Source organism: Mus caroli, chromosome 6 (assembly GCF_900094665.2).
Source record: "Mus caroli chromosome 6, CAROLI_EIJ_v1.1, whole genome shotgun sequence".
Classification (NCBI taxonomy): domain Eukaryota; kingdom Metazoa; phylum Chordata; class Mammalia; order Rodentia; family Muridae; genus Mus; species Mus caroli.
Window position 1 is genome coordinate 114,883,953 of NC_034575.1, and position 7,107 is coordinate 114,891,059.

Consider the following 7,107-nt stretch of genomic DNA (forward strand, 5'->3'; position numbering starts at 1 on the left):
AAAAAAAAAAAAAAAGAAATGGTAAGAAGCCAATATACTTTCTTGAGAAGTCTGCCAAAGTCTTCTTTCTGCCTTTACTTGAAAACTGGCTTTCCAAGCAGGACACCTCTTGCCACACAGTCCTTTTCCAGTCTCCATGCCATACGCAATAACGAGAAATGGCCTTCGCCAGACCATGATCCTAAACCCTCATAGAGACCCTTACTGTGCTTCTCATGCCATTCAGCCAACATAGACTTCTACTCCGCCCTCCTCACTGACTGCTGACAACCATCTCAGAATGCACAGGCACCAACTTCACGATAGTCGCTATGCCCTACACCACCACTCCTGCTCCAGTGCTGCTCAGTTCAATACACACATGAATGGGTCCTTTAACGTCAGCTCTTGAAACTCTCCATCCTCAGTAAGCAACTCTATTTTCTGGCTTCAGCCATTCAATCACTTGTGAATTCATTTATTTACTTGTACTATTATCCATTCATTCATCAAATATAGTAACTACCTATTATTTGCTCAGCAGAGAACACATGACAGTCACTGTCCTAATGAAATATAGAACTTTTTTTTCATATCTTCCACAAAGAGAGCATGAGAAGATGTAGCTGAAATCCAGTACATGATAACCACATTTCAGTCAAGTAACCAGATCACTCTATAAAACTGGTATTGTCTGGTGTGATTCAGTGAATCTCTGCAGAACCCTAGAGATCGCTATTTCCCTAGAAAGGGTTCAAAACTATTAAGAGAATCTATTCTAAAATAAAGCCAGAGTTCATCATTAGACCAGAAAAAATGAAATATTTCTTAATGCAATTTTAAAATGACTAAATAGCATTTAACTGCACAGAATTTTACTGGTAGGAAAAACAAAAACTAGACACGGAATGCATGCCTGAAATTCCAGCCCTCTGTAGGTGGAAGTAGAAGGATTGTCGCTTGGTCCAGTGTAGCAGAATTAATTTCCCCAATTAATTTAAATATTAATACAACAAGAAGCTTGTGATTGGGCAGTGGAAATGGAAGGCAGGCAGAGACTTTTAGAGACAGGAGAGGAGAGAGAGGAGAAGGAAAGAAAATGGAGGAAGAGAAAGACAATCCAGATTCCCGAGGCTTTAAATAGTGACAGGTAGCTATGAATATCTTATAAGGGATGGATAATTACAGGACAATTTGTCTTATCCAGGTAAGTAAGCAGTTTATATCTATATAAATTGGCTCTGAGTTCACTGTGTGGGTGTTCTGTGGGGTGAAAATTTACTGATATAATCTGATTTATAAATTACAAGCCTCTAGAGTTTTGATTTTACCAGGTTACTAGGATCTGGGACCACTGACCACAGGGGGTGGATGACTGAATGTGAGCAGAATCCACAGCAAGAGAACTGCGAGATGGGAGGCTGCTGCCTGGGGCTAGCCATGGGGGCAGCGGGGTGACAGGGGCCCAAGAGTAGCCAGCTGGTAGCAGGATGGCGCCTTTTTAAATATTTCCCGCAACAGTCCACAACAGGGAGTTAGACACCTTCACACACACACACACACACACACACACACACACACACACACACACAAAGAAGCCTGAGAGATTGTCCAAGAATTGGGATTCAATTCCCAGTACCCATCCATCTATCTGGCAGCTCACAACCATCTATAACTCCAGTTCCAAGAGATCCAATGCCCCTTTCTGGACACCTCAGGCACCACTCAAACTGGCAGGGCACAGAGGGCACAGATGTAAGAGTAGGCAAAACACCCATACACATACACTGGAATAGTGGGCGGGGGGGTTGTTTTTTAGTTTTTAACAAAAAGAGAGAGAGAGAAATAGAAAACTTAAGATGGGACGGAAGAAACTGTTCCTGAGTTCTTAATATGATACATTTACTATTTCAGCATATAACATTATGTATATAAGAATTTAAAAAAAAAATCACAGGCATCTTCTTTGTTCATTTTTAACTTTTCTAATCAATCCAGGCAAGTAAAAGAACTGAATGATGCTTATATCTGCTTCCTCTAACTCACACAGGATTCTGAGTCATCTATGCTGCTAGACATTACAGTCAAGCCGAGTTCTCTTACCCAACATGCTGGCACATCTAACAATGACAGAGTTGATCATTTCTTTTCCTCCTGTAGAACATTGTGCTTTTCTAGCTTTGCTTATTCAGTGACTTTACTGTCAGATCCTCTGCATTTCTCCAGGATATCTTGCAGGTTTTGATAAGATAAGGGCCATAAAGATAGAGGTGTTTGCCAGTTAGCTATTGCATCCCCAATGCCGAAGGAGCACCTAGAATCATTCTTACTTCAGGACAGGACGAATACATAAAACAATGTGTCTCCGAGCTCAGAAGCTTGGATCTCTTCTCTATCTAAACTCACTCCCTGATGTTCTCAGCATGCCACAATTTTAAATATGAGAAGAAACAGCTTAATTTTCCTGCATATCTCCCCTCAACTTCCAGAATTCCACCAAAACATGCTTCAAGTGCTGTCTCCACCTTTGTTCTAGTTATTCAAAACAAAAAACAAAAAAACAAAAAAACAAAAAAACTCACTTATTCTTTAAGATGCTTGCATCCCAAATTCAATCACTACAGCTTATCTACCCTCAATATAGACTCAAAATCTAACCACCTCTCACCATGTCGTTTTCCTATCACGGTCAGAGCCATCCACATCAGAAACATCACACAATCTCCTGCCTACTGTGCTTTTTTTTTAATTTATTTATTTTTATTTATACGAGTACACTGTAGCTGTCTTCAGACACACCAGGAGGGTGCATCGGACCCCATTACAGATGGCTGTGAGCCACCATGTGGTTGCTGGGAATTGAACTCAGGAAGAACAGTCTGTGTTCTTAACTACTGAACCATCTCTCCAGCTCCTGTGATTTCTATTTTTTTTCTGCCTTGTCCCCTACTAGAGTTTTAGCACCTAAAACACCTGGCACATAGTACATGCTCAATGTCTTATGTGTGTGTTTTTTTTTAAATAATTACATTATTTATTTTCTATTTGTATGTGCACTGGTGCATGTGTGTATGGTGAACATGTGAAGGCCAGACGAAAACTTGTAGGAATCAGTTCTCTCCTATCATGTTGGTCCTGCAGCCTGAACTCAAGTGTTCAGCCTGGCAACAACTGCCTATACCTACTGAAACATCGCCCAGCCTTCAAAATGTATATCTGAACTGAATGAGTAAATAATGCTCAAGGAATAAAGTTCAAAAGGTGTTACCAAGCTAATTATATGTCAAAACAGTTTCAACTACATTAACTCGTTTAGCCATCCTGAGAGGTTAAATACTATTACTATATTCTAATTCTTCAGAAGACTTTAGGCAGAGGTTAGAGTTCAGAAATTAGGGCTGGAGAGATGGCTCAACAGCTAAGAGCACTTATTCTCTTTCAAGAGTCATGGGTTCTGCCCCAGCACCCACATCAGGCAATTTACAACAGTCTATGTTTATGTTAGCTCTAGGAGAGCTGATGCCCTCTGGCCCTCTGCATACATGTGCTATACATAAACTCACATATGTGCATATATAAAAATGTATCTTTTTTTAAAAAAGAAATTAAGGTTAAGGCCAAGCAAGGTGGCACATACTTTAGTCCCAGCACTTGGGAGGCAAAGGCAGGAGGATCTGAGTTCAAAGCCAACCTAATCTACAGAGCTAGTTCCAGGACAGCCAGTGCTATTCAGAGACACCTTGTCTTGAAAAGGAAAACAACCTAAGCTTAAGCAGCAATATGCCCTACACTACACAATGGCAAGGCCAGGACTGGACACTCACACTCCAAAACACGGAGAACCTCAAGCACCATACAATTCAATTATACTCCACATAATCATGGCCCATCGCTCTCAAAATAGCTGATGACTTATTTGATTCCCTATAGCACTGTGTTCCCTGCTTTCTCCATCAGTATTTCTGATACCTTCTACATAAAATGCATTCAACAACTCCCATCCTCCTTCCTACAAAGTGTAAACACCATAAAACGGCTGTTTCTCTGAGAACCTTCACTTTGAAATTTCTAGTTTGAAGCTGAATTACAAGACTGACATAGTACTTTAGTAATGAAGAAAAACTTCAGTGGACTCAACAAGTATAGCACGGGGAATAAGAGGCAAACCACCTTAATTTAAAAAAACAAACAAAAAGACAATTCTACACTGTAGCTCAGTAAGAGCTAGAACTCACTTTGTAGCCCAGGCTAGCTTCAAACTCAAGGCAATCTCAGCCTCCTAAGCTGGAATTACAGGTGTGAGCCACCACATTTGCTACAACAAGACATTTAAGATTTATTTTATGCTCAGTTATAGGAAGGATGGAGAGTGTGAATGACGTGAATGAGTGCAGGTGCCTGAGGAGCCCAGAAGTGGCAGTCAGATCACCAGACTATAAATTGATCTATACACTTTATCAATTAACTATCTTTGCCTCCGTTTCCTACCAATCTCTACAGGTAGTTTTTTTCTGGTAGATGAAAGTCTGTTCATGAAGTAAGCATGAAACAGTCAGTTGGAGAACTACTGAACCTAACCTATGTATTTCTCTCTTGAGTTACAGAAAAGCACTCCCCTGGCCACTTCCCCCAAGTAAATTAGGTAAGTGTTAGGAAAGTTGCTGTTTAAATTTGATTTTATAGCAATTTCTCTTCTTCTATAAGTGAACTACTGAGGGCTGTGCCTCTCATTATATTACAATATATATCCATCAAATGGCCTATTTTCTTAACAAGAAATATTTTGTCATAAATGATAAGACACGAGACTACAATAATCTAATAGGAAACAAGAATCCAAAAAAGACTTAGATTTATTGTGGTAAAGAGTAAAATGCTGATGGACACTGTTCGCCTTAGTAATGTCTCCCAACAAAGTACGATACATGTTCCCACAGGGTACCAGAAGAACATTGTAAAATCCCTTGACTCTGACAATATTCCTTAGAAATGGAGGTACTTATGTAAAGAACAAAATCCATTTCATTTTTTAATATTTAGTAAAGACTGAAATAAAGCCAGGTGTGGTGGCACATGCCATTAATTCTAGCACTTGGGAGACAGAAGCAGGCCAGCCTGGTCGGCAGAGCAAGTTCTAAGACAGCCAGGGCTACACTGAGAAATCCGGTCCCAGAAAACAACAAAACCAAAGGAAGGGGGGGGGGGACAACAGTAAGTACACCTGAAAATAAAAAATTAAAAGCGATCTTCAAGAAAGCCAGGTAGGGTAGGTCATGTCTAATCTCACAGTTGGAAGACTGAGACAGAAGAATCCGAAAAATAGGGACATCCAGATAACTCAGCAGATAAAAGTGCTTATGTCACAAGTCTAATAACCAAAGTTTGATCCCAGCCATCCACAGTGGGAGAACCAAGTCCCAAAAGCTTTGACCTTGGACCTCAAAGAGGGAGGGAGTAATCCATCGTGTGTGTGCCAGGCACACACACATAATGAATAAATAAACGCAAAATGTATCAAGGTCTACTGAAAAACAAGGTGTAAGAGACAGTTGCACTCTAAACGCTTAAGCAATTTCATACAGTCATCTCCAACAGAACTGTTCACAGTTCGCTCAAAGCAATCAGCCACAACCACCTGCAACTGTTACTCTGAAATACGCCTGGCAAAGAAACTACCTGAGTCCGGGGCCTTTTCTTAAGGGGTCAACTCAAAAATGAAAAACGGTACAAAGAAATCAAGCACAGGAGAGGGGGTTGAGGGGGGCAAGGAAAAGAAAAGGCTGATAGCACTTTTGAGGGGCTAAGAGTAATGAGACTCACTCCTTCATGGTTGGTTGCTATAGAATGAAGTTGTCTAAACACCAACATCTTCCTTCTTGTGTGTAAAAACCTCACTCACTCGCGCTCCCAATTTACCTACCCCAAGACAACGCAAAGGGATTCTCTTCCCTCAGCAATTCTACTCATCTGACCAAGAAAAGAACCAAAACCCTAGAGTGGCAATGTGAGATCTGCTGCAGTAGCCCCTCCAGCTACCTCCAAGGCGACATCCATGCCTCATTTTCCATCTGAAATACAACCTTTCCGCTTCTATCTAACCAGGTTCAAAATCATAAGATCATCTTAAACATTTTACATCCGATCCACTTTGGCCGCACCCCAACTCCAGGGCTCCCCAATATCCCCACATCATGCCTCCCACCCCCGGCTCTCGGTGGGCCAGAAGCCCCCCACCTCCCACCTCCAGCAGCGATCCTTACCGCCAGCGCCTTCGCTCCCGCCCAATCCGGGAGCTCCGCAGGGCGCGGCCGCCGGTGGGCTCGGGTGCGCTGGGGCGGGGTCCGCCCTCCCGACCTCCCCATCCTCCTCCCCACCCCGGTCCAAAAAGGAGGGGGAGGGGTCCCCAAGCCTCACCTACAGCTCCGCCCCTCCCCAGGGGCGCTCTGCCCTGCCCAGCCAGGGCCGGGAGCGCCGAGCCGGGTAGGAAACGAAAAATGCCTCGGCGCCTGCGACCTCCGGGCAGTTCGAGGTTCCGCCTGACGAGCGAGCCGCTGCCGACGCGGCCGCCTTACTCTCCTCAGGGCCGCCGCTGCTGCTGCCTTTGCTGCTACTGCTTCCCGGACAGCCTGCCGCCGACACTACCACAGCCGCCGCCGCCGCCGCCGCCACCGCCACAGCCACAGCACGACCGGCGCCCGCGACGTCACCACGCCCCGCCCCCCGCGCACACCTAGCCCCGCCCCCTGTCGCCCGCTCGGCGCCCTTGCCCCGCCTCCCGCTCTCCCGGGCCGCTGGGCTTTCCCTCGTCCCACTGGGAAGCGCCCCGCTACGCCGCTCCACGGGACCGCGCGCCAGGATCGCCAAGTGCGGCGCTCCGAGGCCGCGAAGGTAACTGGGTGCCGAGGCAGGGTTGCGCCACACGTAGCGCCGCCCCTCACACACACACCCACACCCACGGCCGAGCGTCCACCGGGAGCCNGGGCCGCGATATTGAGCGAGGAAGGTGCGGACGAGTAGGGGCGGCGTTTGTCTCCTCCTGCTTGCCGTAGGACGTGGACTGCTGGAAGCCCCAGGAGTGGAGTGGCCTTTCCCAAACCTGGAATCGCCCCGCCCCTTCCTTGGCAAGCC

The 7,107-nt window shown here is 45.1% G+C and overlaps 1 protein-coding gene across 1 annotated transcript in view; it reads right to left on the reverse strand.

The window, feature by feature from the left end:
• The window catches only part of Erc1 (ELKS/RAB6-interacting/CAST family member 1), a 277,665-nt gene extending 271,024 nt beyond the window's left edge, over positions 1-6,641 (reverse strand). Inside the window, exon 1 of the mRNA XM_029478247.1 lies at positions 6,394-6,641. The gene's annotated coding sequence lies outside the window, so the exon portion shown is untranslated. The remainder of the gene's footprint in view (positions 1-6,393) is intronic.
• Between the last annotated feature and the right edge of the window lie 466 nt (positions 6,642-7,107).